Genomic DNA, 15,794 nt, shown 5'->3' with positions numbered 1-15,794 from the left:
GATTAAAGACTTAAATGTAAAACCCAAAACTATGAAAACCCTGGAAGACAACCTAGGCAATACCATTCAGGACATAGGTAAGGGCAAAGATTCCATGACAAAGACGCCAAAAGCAACTGCAACTAAAGTAAAAATTGACATATGGTATTTAATTTAACCAAAGAGCTTCTACACAGCAGAAGAAACTATCATCAGAGTGAACAGGCAACCTACAGAATGGAAGACAATTTTTGCAAACTATGCATCTGACAAAGGTCTTATATTCAGCAAATATAAGGAACTCAAATTTACAAGAGAAAAACAACCCCATTAAAAAGTGTGCAAAGGACATAAACAGGATATTATTTTTCAAAATAAGACATACATGCAGCCAACAAGCATATGTAAAACTCATCATCACTAATCATTAGAGAAATGCAAATCAGAGCCACAGTGAGATACCATCTCACACTAGTCAGAATGGCTATCATTAAAAAGTCAAAAAATAACAGATGCTGGAGAGATTGTGGAGAAAAAGGAACACTTATACACTGTTGGTGGGAATGTAAATTAGTTCATTCTCTGTGGAAGACAGTGTGGCAATTCTTCAGAGACATAAAGGCAGAAATACCATTGGACTCAGCAATCCCATTACTGGTTATATACACAAAGGAATATAAATCATTCTATTATAAAGACACTTGCACATGTATTATGCTCATTGCAGCAGTATTCACAATAGCAGAGACATAGAATCAACCTAAATGCCCATCAATGATAGACTGAATAAAGAAAATGTGGTACATTTACACCATGGAATACTATGCAGTCATAAGAAAGAATAGGATCACATCCTTTGCAGGGAAATGGGTGGAGCTGGAGGCCATTATCCTCAGCAAACTAACATAGGAGCATAAAACCAAATACCGCATTTTCTCACTTATAAGTGAGAGCTAAATGATGAGAACACATGGACACATAGAGAGGAACAACACACACTGGGGCCTACTTGAGGTTGAAGGGTGGGAGAAGGGAGAGAACCAGGAAAAATAACTAATGGGTACTAGACTTAATACCCGGGTGATGAAATAATCTGTACAACAAACCCCCATGACACAAGGTTATCTAGGTAATAAGCCTGCACTCGTACCCCTGAACTTAAAATAAAAGTTTTAAAAATGCTGTAAGTCATGTTGAAAAAAAATAGCAAAATGAAAAAAAGTTCCTGAAATAAGAAGGATTTACTCAAAAACTATAGATGATCCAGGCTTTTTCACTGTAAAAATACATGTTATCAAATATTATAAATTTTTCATTCAAAATTCTATAATTTTTAGCATATAATCTGCCTCTTCTAATAATGTTCTGATTATATAAATAATCACCATTGTGAATCAGCAGGTTAAAAATACCTCAAAGTTAAAAAAGAACTAATTCTGGATACCATTTATCGAAATAATAACAATAATTAAGAAGAATTCATTATTACAGTATCTAAAATTTACTTGGTATGAAAGTGCTATCTTCTATGGTCATAGATTCTGTCTGAACATCTGAAAAGAAAATCTGTGATCTACTGTAATCAAAATTAATTATAAAATGGCTTCTTATGAATATCTTGCTACATTTATCAAAAGAATTCAATTTAGTAATTAGTGATTATTAATGTAGTCAAATGACAGGTGTCCCTCAGAATGGAAGGGACCATCTACTATCCAAATGCTTTTCCCTGCTAAAACAAGTGGTTTTACCTGGTGTTGCTGCACTTAGAGATATAAAGAAAGAAGCAGGACAGCCAGGGATGGAAACAATATGAAATTATGCCACTGAGGATTTGGAGGATGGAGAGTGGTAACTGGAGGCAAGATGCAAAAACTGCAGTTAAAAGTGATATGGGGGCATAAAGAAAAGAGATGGAGATGGACTCTTGCATACATGTAGATAACATAAAGAGGCTACATTTTTACAATGCCAAGAAGTTATTCATGATATAATTTCTAATAGAGGATAGGGATATTTATAAATAAAACTTCTAATAGAGGTTAGGGATATTTCACTTTATCTAACATACATACTTTAAATAAACTTTGTTTATCAACTTTCTGTAAAAGTAGATAAGTTGAAAACCAAGGATTTATAGAAATTCCTTGAGTTTGTTATGAGTTGTTTAAACTGCACACATTATATTCTTCTTTTGTGTCTGCAGTATATTCCATAGGTAGATAGCAAGAAAGAAAAGTCTTGGCTATGATATATGCTGAAGAACGGAAGCCAAAAGGAAAGGGAAATATCAAAGGTATAGAAAGACAGGAATAATTGATAGAGTCAAGTTCTGGAAGAGAAGACAAATTATGGAATCTTGAGATGGAGACCCCAAGTAATTCTCGTAAGTATAATAAAAGGTTCCTTCGTGGGTCTTATCCAGTTAGTAATAAAAATAGATAAATTGATTGTGGTTTTTTATTTAGATCTACTGAGTGTCAACCTTTTGTATTTTTTGCTCAACTGATTCCCATTTTCCATGAACAGTGTTGTCTCTCCTGCAGACACAGTGTTTCAATTTTTATTTCTTGGAAATTGTTTGTCATGTTTCACTTTAAAGTTTTCACCATTTCATCATTTTTATGTCTTTTTTCCATAATACTCTGTTTCTTTATTATATGAACTATTCTTATGGCAAATTGTGATATTTCTCCCATAAAAGCAATTCAGAAATTCATTCTTCTGAGTTTTGTAGTCATAGTAATAAAACCAAAAGCCTTAAGGTTTTTTTTTTTTTTTAAGAAAGGCAGCTATGAAGATACAAAATTTTAAACTCCTGTAAGGCAAAGCCACGATAGTCAACATTAGGGCACAAACAGCAAACAGAAAGAAACTGCATGTCAGACAAAGGTACACTGTCCCTACCATATAAAGAGTTCTTAGAAATCAATGGTTTAAGAAAAATGGAAAAATAGGACATAAACAGGCAATTTACAAAAGAGAAAAACTGAAAAAAGCTCACAAACACACACACACAAACATTAAAAAAGAAATACTAAGTAAATAAGTGAGATACCACTGTTTTTACCTATCAAATTTACACATTTAAAACAACTGAAAAGACCTACTAATGGCAAAGTATGGAAAAAGTGTGAAGTGGAAGTACAATGAGTACAAACTTTCAGGAAAACAACCTTGCAATACTTAATTTTTAAAAATGCATATAACCATAGACCCAATGAAGGCATTAAATATACAAAATTATTTGACAGGTATACAAAAATATATGTACAAGGATACCTGGTTGCAGCACTGTTTAATACAGTGAAAAAGACAAAAGAAAACATAAAAAAGTAAAGAAAAAAGCAAGAGAGAAAGGAAGAGAGAGAAAAAGAAAGCAAGAAAAAGAAAGAAGGGAGGAAGGAAGGAAAGAGAGAAAGAGAGAAAGAGAGAAAGAAAGAAAGAAAGAAAGAAAGAAAGAAAGGAAGGAAGGAAGGAAGGAAGGAAGAAGCAAGCAAGCAAGCGGGGGGAGGGAGGAAGGAAGAAAGGAAGGGATCTAAATTATCTGTAATAGGGATTAGTCTAATAATTTATGGTCTAGCTGAACAATGGAATACTATGAGGCTAATAAAAATAATAATTTACTGCTGTGAAGAGATGCCTTCCATATAAGAAGTGAAAAGGCAAGATATTAATCAACATGACACCTGAATACAGTGAGGTGGCACTCTGAGGTAAGATAGACCTCCTTGCTAGAAATACACAGAATTGCTGAATAAACTATAAAAACAAAAAAGGTTAATGCATAGCTGAGCTCTGATGAAGAAAAGAGACATCCCCACTCCCCATTTATTTCCAGAAATGAAGAGGTACCCAAAGTCAGAATGAAAAATTTCAGCTGATGTCAAGGCATCTCACGGAAATTTCAGACCTAGATGTAAGGTCCATCACTTAATGACTAAATTTTGTTTATTTATCTGTTTGTCTGCTTCTGTAACAACTGTGTGGGTTCAGGTGGTGTGATGAAAAGGACACACAAAGCAGGGGGTTGGACTTGGAACCCTAGAATAGAGTCTGTGCCCCGGACAGTCAATTATGTCAAAAAGAGGCAAGAAAACTTCAGTCACTGGCTCAGTGAAACAACAAGGAAGCTTATCTTTGCCTAAAGCTCCAAGTGTGTGGCTAGGCAGAACCCAAGTTAAACTCTCCATGAAGTACAAAAATCTTAGGTCACAAAATTATAGTGAAGAAAACTAATCTTGGACTAATGAAACCCCTCAAAACCCAGCAGAAATAAACATGTCCATTGAAACAACCATAACTCAGGGCTTACATATGAAAATAGTGCCAGTTAAAGATAAGCTCACAATTAAAAAAAAAATCATAGGAGCTAAACTGTCACTATGACAGAGTCAGGAGATTCCCCAAACAGTAGGACTCATAACCCCAAGAACTGGAGATAATTAAAAAAATAGGAAAGTGACTAAAAAGAGAGCTGTGGATGTGGTGAACAGGGAACGCTTCTACACTGCTGGTGGGAATGTAAACTAGTACAGCCACTATGGAAAGCAGTGTAGGGATTCCTTCAAGAACTAAAAGTAGAACTATCATTTGATCCAGCAATCCCACTAGTGGGTATCTACCCAGAGGAAAAGAAGTCATTATTGGAAAAATATACTTGCACATGCATGTTTATAGCAGCACAATTCACAACTGCAAAATCGTGGAACCAACCCAAATGCCCATTGATCAACGAGTGGATAAAGAAACTGTGGTGTGTGTGTGTGTGTGTGTATATATATACACACACATATATATGTATATATACATATATATATACGGATGTATATATACAGATATACACATATATACATATATGTATACAGATATACACATATATACATATATGTATACAGATATACACATATATACATATATGTATACAGATATACACATATATACATATATGTATACAGATATACACATATATACATATATGTATACAGATATACACATATATACATATATGTATACAGATATACACATATATACATATATGTATACAGATATACACATATATACATATATGTATACAGATATACACATATATACATATATGTATACAGATATACACATATATACATATATGTATACAGATATACACATATATACATATATGTATACAGATATACACATATATACATATATGTATACAGATATACACATATATACATATATGTATACAGATATACACATATATACATATATGTATACAGATATACACATATATACATATATGTATACAGATATACACATATATACATATATGTATACAGATATACACATATATACATATATGTATACAGATATACACATATATACATATATGTATACAGATATACACATATATACATATATGTATACAGATATATACATATATACATATATGTATACAGATATATACATATATACATATATGTATACAGATATATACATATATACATATATGTATACAGATATATACATATATACATATATGTATACAGATATATACATATATACATATATGTATACAGATATATACATATATACATATATGTATACAGATATATACATATATACATATATGTATACAGATATATACATATATACATATATGTATACAGATATATACATATATACATATATGTATACAGATATATACATATATACATATATGTATACAGATATATACATATATACATATATGTATACAGATATATACATATATACATATATGTATACAGATATATACATATGTGTGTGTGTATATAGATGTATATCCATACATATACATATATATGTGTGTGTACGTATATATATATGATGGAATACTATGCAGCCATAAAAAGGAATACATTAACAGCATTTGCGATGACCTGGATGAGATTGGAAACTATTATTCTAAGTGATGTAACTCAGGAATGGAAAACCAAACATTGTATGTTCTCACTGATATGTGGGAGCTAAGCTATGAAGATGCAAAGGCATAAGAATGATACAATGGACTCTGCGGACTTAAGGGGAGGAGTAGGAGGGGGGCGAGGGACAAAACACTACAAATATGGTGCAGTGTATATTGCTTGGGTGGTGGGTGCACCAAAATCTCACAAATCACCACTATAAGGAACTTACTTATGTAACCAAATACCACCTGTACCCCAATAACTTATGGAAAAATAAATAATAATAATAAATAAATTTGAATATAAATAGGGAATAAATAAAAGAAGAAATAAAAATAGAAAACATAAGTAGAAAATGGTATACTATGAAAAAAGAAATGCTGTTTTTAAACAAAATTTGTCGAATGAAAATATAATAATAAATTAAAAGCTCAATGGCTGGATTGAGCTACAGATGAGTCACTGCTAGGGATAAAATTGGTGTACAAAGATGCTTCTGAGGAAAACGCCATGAATAAAGAATTAGAAAACACAGTAGCTAAAATCAAAAAGTCCAAATTGGTCTATTAAGAATTCCTGAAGGAATCAATAGAAAGGATGGGAAACAGGCAATTCAAAGACATAGTGGTTGAAAACTTCCACAGCTGATGGAAAACATGAATTAGCAGTTGAAGAAATATACTAAGTTCTGAAGAATTTTTTTAAATGCATACTTACTTACAATGAAGTAAAACATTACACAAGAAAAACAGAAAATCTTGAAAACAACCAAAAAAAGGTTAAATACAAAGGAACAATAATGTGAGTAAGTATAGACTTTCTATAAGAAATTGTAGAGTCAGAAGTTAAAGGGAGTGGGAACTTCAGGGTGTTGAGAAAAAGGAACCATTAACAATACCTGCATAACTAGCTAAACTATCATTGAAGTCGGAGAAAAAAATAAATATATTTTCAGAGAAACTAAGATTGTGTTTACACTCATGGATCATCAATGAAATAACTACTATGAAATAACTGCAAAGGATATCCTTTAGTAGAAGGAAATTGAACAATGAAAAAAATGAGATATGAGAGGCAATTGGGAACTAAGAAAATGGTAAACTAATCACTAAATAGCAATAAGAATTTACTATAAAAATATTATAATATCATTAGATGGTGACAGTTCTCAAAAGAAGACACACATGAAGTCAACAAATATATACATGAAAAAATGCTCATCATCACTAATCATTAGAGAAATTCAAATCAAAACCACAATGAGATACCATCTCACACCAGTCAGAATGGCCATAAGTCTTAAAACAACAGATGTTGGTGAGGTTGTGGAATAAAGGGAACAGTTATACACTACTGGTGGTAGTGTAAATTAGTTCAGCCACTGTGGAAAGCAGCGTGGAGATTCCTCAAATAACTTAGAACTACCATTCAACCCAGCAATCTGAGTATACTGAGTATACTCTACTGAGTGTATACCCAAAGGAAAAGAAATCATTGTATAAAAAAAAACCACATGCACTGGTATGTTCATTACAGCACTATTCACAATAGCAAAGACATGGAATCAACCTAGTTGCCCATCAGTGGTAGACTGGATAAAGAAAATGTGGTACATATACACCATGGAATACTATGCAGCCATACAAAAATTAAATAATGTCCTTTGCAATAACATGGATGCAGCTGGAGGCCATTATCCTGAGAGAACTACACAGGAATCGAAAACCAACCACATGTTCCTACTTCTAAGCAGGAGCTAAACATTGAATACACATGGACACAAATATGGGAACAACAGGCACTGGGGACTACTTGATGGAGAAGGGTGGGAGGGAAACATGGGTTGGAAAACTATCAGGTACTATGTCACTACCTGGGTGATAGGATCATTTGTACACCAAACCTTAGCAACATGGAATTTACCCATGTAACAAACCTACAAATGTACCCCCGAACCTAAAATAAAAGTTGAGAGAGAAAAAAAGAAACGTTTATAAAGAAAAATAATTCATGTAAAAATCTAGAGATACCCACTAAAATAAAAATATTACTATATTTTTAAATAATTATTATTATGAAATTATTATTATTGCAAAGGATATGATTATTATAAAAATGTATACCTACCAAAGCAACAGAAGGAAAAAAATGAAAACCTATGAAAGGGTAATCAATGCAATAAATAAACATATAAAAAGCCTGGTGAAAAGACAAACAAAATAGGATGGTGGAAATAAATCCAAATGCCTCAGTAATCATAATAAAACCACACATACTAAATTTACCAGATAAAAGCCAGAAATTTTCAGATTGGATTTCAAAGAAACCACAAATTTAAAACACAAATGACACAAAGTAAAAGAATGGAAAAAGGCAAATACTAGCCAAAAGAAAGCTTGTATAACAACATTAACATATAAAATAGACTCCAAAGAGTGGGAAAAACATTATTAAGGATGAAAAGGATTTTTACATCATGGCAAAAGGAACAATTTGCCATTAAAATAAACTAATCTTAAATCTATGTTTATCCAACAACATGAGTTTAAAATATAGAAAGCAAAAATGGACTAAGTTACAAAAAAAAACTGATCCTTGTTAATGGGGATACAAATTGGTACAATCACTTTAAATTTCATATTTGCAATTATTAGTTAAGTTTAAAGCTGCCCTTAATCTATGATTTTACTTGAAAATATAAATCTTAGGAAATCTTACATGTGTAAGGAGATATGAGGTCCTCTGCAATATTGTTTGTAATAAGGAAAAACAGAAAATGAATTATTAATAGTTGCCCATCAATAAGGGATGGATGATATAACCATGTAATCTACACAGCAGTTTAAATAATCAGCTAGAGCTACAAGTATTAATCTGATTAAATTCAAAAAATATATTTAATGACAAAATGTGCAAAGAGCATGTGAACTAGGAAATCATTTAAGTAAACTTAAACATACATAAGACAATGCTATAAATAATTGTAAGTACAAACAGAAAGTAAAAGTATGAAGCAGAGGTGAAGGCTGCACAACATCCTACTGGTTCTGAGGAGGGTGAAACATGGAATGCCGGGGGAAGAAGCCTCCAGTAGTACCTTCTGGACTCTCATTTTATTTCTTAAAAAGTATTTTTACAGTATTTTTTAATGACAAAATGTTAAATTTCACCCGGATGATGGGTAGGTGCCTTCTCTCCTCTGTATATTTTTGTATACCTGAAATATTTCACTATTAAATATAAAACCTTAGCATATTAAAAAGTATGAGTGATTTCACTTTTTAAAGATATACAAAGTATAAATGTGTGTGTGCATATATATACAATATGTGTGTATATATAATGTATATGGTTTTGATATTTTTTAAAGGCTATGCTCAAAATATGGATAGATTACTGCCAACATTTATTTACTTCTTTATATTTTTTCCAAATTATCTGATTTTTTAGAAAGAAAAGTATTATCTTCCTAAAACCAAGCTAACGACAAGAACAAATTCCCTCCTTTCCTCCTGAGATATTTTATTCTTTACAATCTTTATCTCACCGATTGAAAATATTCTTAGTTAAAAAAAAGAAAACACACTGGTCAGAATCCAAAATAAGTTCTGAGTCATTTTTTGAGGCTCCAATAAAAACATAAACAAACAAAAATACATAAATAAAAAACTAGTGCGGAAGGTTTTTCTTAAGTTTTTCTAAATCTCTATCATCACTAGCATTTTCAGAGCACCCATTACAGGCAACAACTGCTGGCCCCATGTTCATAAGCATTAGAAATACTAACGTAATAGATAAAAAGTCTGACAGTAGAGAAATTTGTAAAAGCTGTAGTTGATATTTTTAGGCAAAAAGAAAAAATAATTAAACCATACTGGCTTTGCATACAGTTTATAACTAAAGTATGTCTAAGACTGTTCTTTGAAAATGATTCCAACATCAAGTATCCCTTTTCACTATTTTCATATTTACTCCAGAGAGAAAGATGGAGCTGTTTAAATGTTAAGTTTTAGCCACTAAAGGCACTATGACAAACTGGATAGCCAAGCCCTCTTTAGAACTGCCATCACAAAATGAATGTCTTACATGACCACAGGACTATTAGTTTAGTATTTTAAACTGCCGTTAAGCGTAACACTTGCTTTAAATTCAACGACTTTGATCCACCTTGAATTACCTTCTTGGATACATAACGCAATCCCCTCAAGAAAGTGTGTGGGATGATCCTGTTCTGTCATTAACAAATAAAACCTTCTCCATCTGACCTGTGATCTAAAAGCAATTGTTATGAACAGAAATTTCATTCTTTAACAATTTATTTGTTTAAATCACTTCCTAATATCAGGTTTAATGAAAGCTTTTTAAAAAAAATTACTTAGCTGACTACTTAAGATTCTCAACCATACCCGAAACATTTTCAGGGCTACTTTACCTCAAATTAGTTGTTTCGAATAATCATTCCCTCTGAAGAGACCATTTTTGAGATCTGTTCTTTCTTAGCATGACTTCACAAATCTGCTATTAATGTTTCAGAAAGTTTAATAGAACAGACTGTCCAGGGCAGGCGATTGGAGCTGCTTTTCCACAGCCTCCAAAATTACAGATTGATTTTGACACAGGCTCTTCAACTAAGGGTTCCATCCCACTTGGGAAAGGGAAAAACTACTGAAATGACCTCTTTTCTAGGCAACTCAATCTAGCTAGAAGAATTATAAGCAATCCAACCAGTATGGCTGGATAGCTTGTCAGAATCTTCTGTGTGCGTGTTTCTGAGGGAAATGGGGAGTGGAAATTTTCCCATCCTATATGCAGGAAGGAGCTATGAAGATAGGTATTGAGTAGACCTAATACATATTTCCTGAGGGTCTACTACTTTCAAAACATTGCAATACAGTGAAAATTACACAGGACAAAGAAAGAAGACTAGGATACCGATGGAGGCTCTAACAGGAGGCTCCTGATTGGTCAGCTGGCTGGACTTGAGCAAGCCATGTAACTGTTCCTGGCCTCAATTTCCAGGAGAAATGGGCAATAATCACATGAACTTTCATATCCTTACCCTCGTACAAGTTTAGGATTCTGTGATTCACTGTTCACTAAAGGGCCTTAAGGCTTTTGCAAGAAGGCAAGTAAACCATGCCCACTATCCTCTGTTTACCCTGCACCATACCTTCTATTCCAGAGAGATAGCTTCTAACATCTCATGCATGCCTACTGGAAGCTCCAGAATGTAAACGCAGTCTTCAATTCAGTGCTTTGTATGTACCTTTTGACATCTTAACAAATGCATAAGGGATGCCAAAAAATAAATTAGCAAGGGTTCTGTCAGCCAGACATGAAGAGAAGAGGATAATCTTTGCCAAAAAATGTCCTCCCACATATAAAGAAACTGGTAATTGGAAGTAAGAGGAATCCCCCACCTCCCCAGAGCAGACTGTGCAGAGGCGGGTGCCCCTGCCAATATTCGAGCCTCTGCCAAAAGCAGAAGCAGCGTGGGGAGAGAAGAAAGCTCTGCCACCCCTGCCACTCTGAGTATTTACGGGGATGCATTCCAGCTCCCAACAGAAACCTGCTGGCAGAGGTAAGTATTCCCTTCTGTGGGTGCGGAAGGGAATTTCAATATGACAGTTGTGAAACAGCAAAAATCACATCAAGCCTTGATAAAGGTTCTTTTTTGCATAGCAGTTCAGCATTTCTCTTTAAGCAGTCTCAGGCTTACAGACTCTAGGCTGGGTTCAGGAGAAGGATGTTGGCTCCCTCAATATAGAACAATCAAGATCCAAATCTGATGTTGGTATAAGGTTTGGAGAAATGGACAAATACTGACTTCAAACCCTAACAATGAAATCCCAAGTACAGTATATTGAATCACTAAATACAACTAGGGATGTGATTCGTTGCTATTTCAACTCAACAGCAGTGTAAAATAATGGGAACAGAAACTCATTCATTATTCCAATCAAAGAGGCATATGTGATATTCAATCTGTAGGATCAAGACAGGAAGAAAACTCTTTACTCAAAGGGTGGGATGAGATTCCAATAAATAAACCATGGTTAGAGATGTTTCAAATGTAATTTTAAAGATGATGTATTTGGACAATGCAGCAATTGTTTCCTGGATCAGGATTTCTTCTTTTCAGACATCATGGCATAAAATGGTTAGTGATGTTACTAAATGGTGTTTTGGTCATCTCTACAGTGCTGAGAAAACTGTACACCATTTCCCGTTTTACATGATGGGCCTGGAAAATAATCTTGAAAAAAGGACTCTTCAGATTATTGTTTTTAGCAGCAAACTAATCTACAAATTATGCTTACATAGAAAATGACAAAACACTATCACCATTGGCGGCTGAAGCAACGTGATCCCAACCCATTCGTACCCCATGAACATGATCTTTGCTCAGGCTCGCATGTGAAGCCGTGTTGACACTGGAGGACTTAAAACTGATGTAACACATCTGCCCATTGCACACCCACCTCTGATATTTTAACTGGTCATTTCTGGCCCACAGGCAATGATGTGACAACATTTGTTGAAAAATTACTTCATTTCTATTGCCATAACACTAGGTGTATATTTTTAAATAGCACTCTATTGTCAGAATTAATTTTTTTTCTCTTCTGGTATTTCTCCCTTACAAGATCAAATTCCTTAAAATTAGGGACAATTAAAGAAGACAGCATGACTTAATACCCAGATCCCTTGGTCTTCCTCTCTCTACTACCTACTGCCGATTAACTTACTCAGCTAGGACCTCTGACAAGATCCCAGCTTTTAGCTTCTCTTTGGGTATCTACTGATCTCTCGCTTCTATCCAACAGAGATGCCTGCATGGTTTCTTCATTCACAATTTGGCTGGTTAATTCCATCAATGAATTCTTAAACAGTTTTGCTCCTATGATTTTGTAAGTCTATACTGTCTGATTCAATCTTATGGAATCCTAGCTGTATTCAACTACAAATAGTTATTAAACACCTACTACATGTCAAGAAATGTGCTACTCACTGTAAAAACCAAAATAAATGAGGAATCAAAATGAATGAGATGTCAAAAACTCACAATTTAGTGGGGGAAATAAATCAAGAAACACAAGTTATGCATCGTAAGTGCTAGAAAGTACATGTGCACAAAGTGCTATTGTGGTAAGAAGACAGGCACAAAGTATAGCAGTGATCTCAGGGAAGGGTGGTTAGGTGTTGCTTGTAAGATGAAGAAATGCTTGAGCTGTATCTTAAAAATGAGTACATGTTAGCTCAACAAAGAAAAGAGAAGAAAAAGAGGAGGGAACAGCTAACACAAAGGCATAGAAGCATGTTGGGATTTGAGTTACTAGGCAATGGGAGACACTAAAAAATATATCTCTGTACAGGCATCAAGAAAATGGACAGATAGGCTGACAGTGAAACTGGAGGCGGAAAGGCTTAAGAGGCTACTGCTGTAATGATTTGGGTAAAAAAGGATCAAGGCCTGCACTGAAGCTATTGCACTGGAAATGAAATGGGTAAGAATGAACTGTGCATACTGCACTGAAATGGGAGGCAGGATAAAGAAAATGTAGAAACTTGATGGGTGGGAACAGGGAAATAGTGAGGGCAAAAGTAAGAAATGGCTCTCAAGTATTTGGTTAAAGCTTGTTTTGAGATAACAACATCTACTTTTATTCAACAGGCTATGCATTGTTTTCTAGGTGATTTATATGCATTACCTCATTAAGTAATTTACATGCATCACCTAATTTGATCTTCACAATAACACTGGAAGATCAGTATCAATTTGACAGATAAGGAAAATGAGATAGAGGGTAGGTAATCCGTACAAGGTCACTGGGTTATTAAATAGCAAAGCAAGATTCTCACTCCAGAACCCCTACACCATTCCCTGGGATAAAGAATCTTGGCTGGGGGTGGTGGCTCATGCCTGTAATCCCAGCACTTTGGGAAGCCAGGGCAGGAGGATCACGAGGTCAGGAGATAGAGACCATCCTGGCTAACGCGGTGAAACCTTGTCTCTACTAAAAAATACAAAAAATTAGCCGGGCATGGTGGTGGGCACCTGTAATCCCAGCTACTCAGGAGGCTGAGGCAGGAGAATGGCGTTAACCCAGGAGGTGGAGCTTGCAGTGAGCCGAGATCATGCCACTGCACTCTGGCCTGGGCGACACAGCGAGACTCTGTCTCAAAAAAAAAAAAAAAAGGAATCTTGAAGGAGGTTTAAAAGAAGTGAAATAAGATGAAGAAGTGAAATAAGATGCATAAAATTAGTTTTATGCATACTGGGTCTCTGTTTCTGGACTTTGTGAAATATACAAGAGGAGACCTCTAGTAATACTATGAGCTAACAGGTAGGTTCTAAGCTAGAGATAATATATTTGGGGATATTCAGGTTATTTGTTGGAGCCTGGGTATGGGAATTGCTACAGAGTTTAAGAGAGAGGGGGAGAGAGAGAGAAAGATGCCTTTAATTTCTGCCTGGTCCTTAAAGCCTAACATCTCAGGTATCCTATCCCAGATTACCCTCTTCTTTGAGTGAATACATTGTCTAATTATATCAATGATGGGGCATGGGCAAGAGAAAGATCTGAGAAGGTGGTGGCATTAATGGTTTCAGGAAAGAAACCTGAGGTTATGGTGAGTCCTTGTCCTTTTGGTCCAGAAGAAAATAAAAATCCACTGCATATAATGAATCAACATAGGTATTATAACTGAAAACTTCTTTAAGTATTTCTTAAACCTTTTTCTCTTTCCACATTTATTGCACTTCTATGGGTGTCCCAGCTGTGGCACCAGAGAAAGACATCGCACTACCCTCTAGGGGCTGGCAGTCTGGTGAGAAGGGGCACAGGTAAACTGATATTTACATCACAAAGCAGTGACTGCTGTCTGTATGCAGTGGTTCTCATTCCGAGGCATTTTTGTCCCGCAGAGGACACTAGGCAATGTCTGGAGACAATTTTTTGCTACAACTTGGGGTAGAGCACTACTAGCACACAGTAGGTAGAGGTTACAGATGGAGCTAAACACCCTACAATGCATAAAAGTTATTCAGTCCAAACTGTCAATAGTGTAGAAGTTGAGAAACCCTATTGTGATGAAGGTGAGCTGACAGACAGCAGAGCAGTGAACAAAAACTCAAAGGTGCCTGGGAGATTCAAAGCAGCCTCACCAACATGGAAGCTGACTTTAGAAGGAGCAATTTGCCAAGCTAATATGTCAATATCTGATTCTAGCAGATATCTCCTCCTTGCTATGCAGTATTTGCTTTTCATAGTCTCACTCCATTATCAGTATTAAGTAAGAAATACTATTATATGCAACACATTCCCCTCTATGCTATGGAGGAGAAATAGTCATGAAAAAGACAGGATTTGTACCTTTAAGGGTATAAAGAATACTAAGGTTTGTCAAGCTTTTTAACATACTTTATCATTTAATCCTCAGCAGTCCTATCAAGTTGGCAGTACTAGTTTCACTCTGTAAAGTCAGAAAGAGCTCACTGAGATTAAATGACATACTGTAGCCCACATAGGGCTGCTCTGATACACAACGTGTGTTACATTCAGATGATATGGTAAAAAGCCGTGGTCATTTCACCAAAACACAACACATTTGAATTTGCTCTACAGCTATGGTTTTACAACTTCGGAATGCTTCTAGGTTAAAACTATAATAGATGTCACAGAGGTATAATGAGATCTTATTTCTCCAACATTCAAACCACAAAGATTAATTAAACAAAACTGTATGACTTATAATCATATCTATCAGATCCTGAGATTTAGTAAGTGAAAAAACAATTAAATTATATTCAAAAATAATTTGGGGGTTGTCAGGCATTTCATTTTTTATACTTTTTTTGAAAACTGATAAGCATTTACAGCAATT

At 34.6% G+C, this 15,794-nt stretch overlaps 1 protein-coding gene across 7 annotated transcripts in view; it reads right to left on the bottom strand.

The window, feature by feature from the left end:
* Nucleotides 1-15,794, bottom strand: part of TMEM200A (transmembrane protein 200A) — a 79,336-nt gene that overhangs the window by 38,863 nt on the left and 24,679 nt on the right. The window contains exon 1 of one of the 7 annotated variants that reach the window (XM_055391667.2): nucleotides 10,339-10,693. The exons of the other annotated variants lie outside the window; for them this stretch is intronic. The gene's annotated coding sequence lies outside the window, so the exon portion shown is untranslated. Of the gene's footprint in view, nucleotides 1-10,338; nucleotides 10,694-15,794 lie in introns of those variants that run through there. 7 annotated transcript variants of the gene reach the window in all.

The sequence above is a fragment of the Gorilla gorilla genome, chromosome 5, assembly GCF_029281585.2.
Source record: "Gorilla gorilla gorilla isolate KB3781 chromosome 5, NHGRI_mGorGor1-v2.1_pri, whole genome shotgun sequence".
In the NCBI taxonomy this organism is placed as follows: domain Eukaryota; kingdom Metazoa; phylum Chordata; class Mammalia; order Primates; family Hominidae; genus Gorilla; species Gorilla gorilla.
Note: the sequence above shows the minus strand (reverse complement) of the source record. Positions and strands in the feature narration are given on the sequence as shown.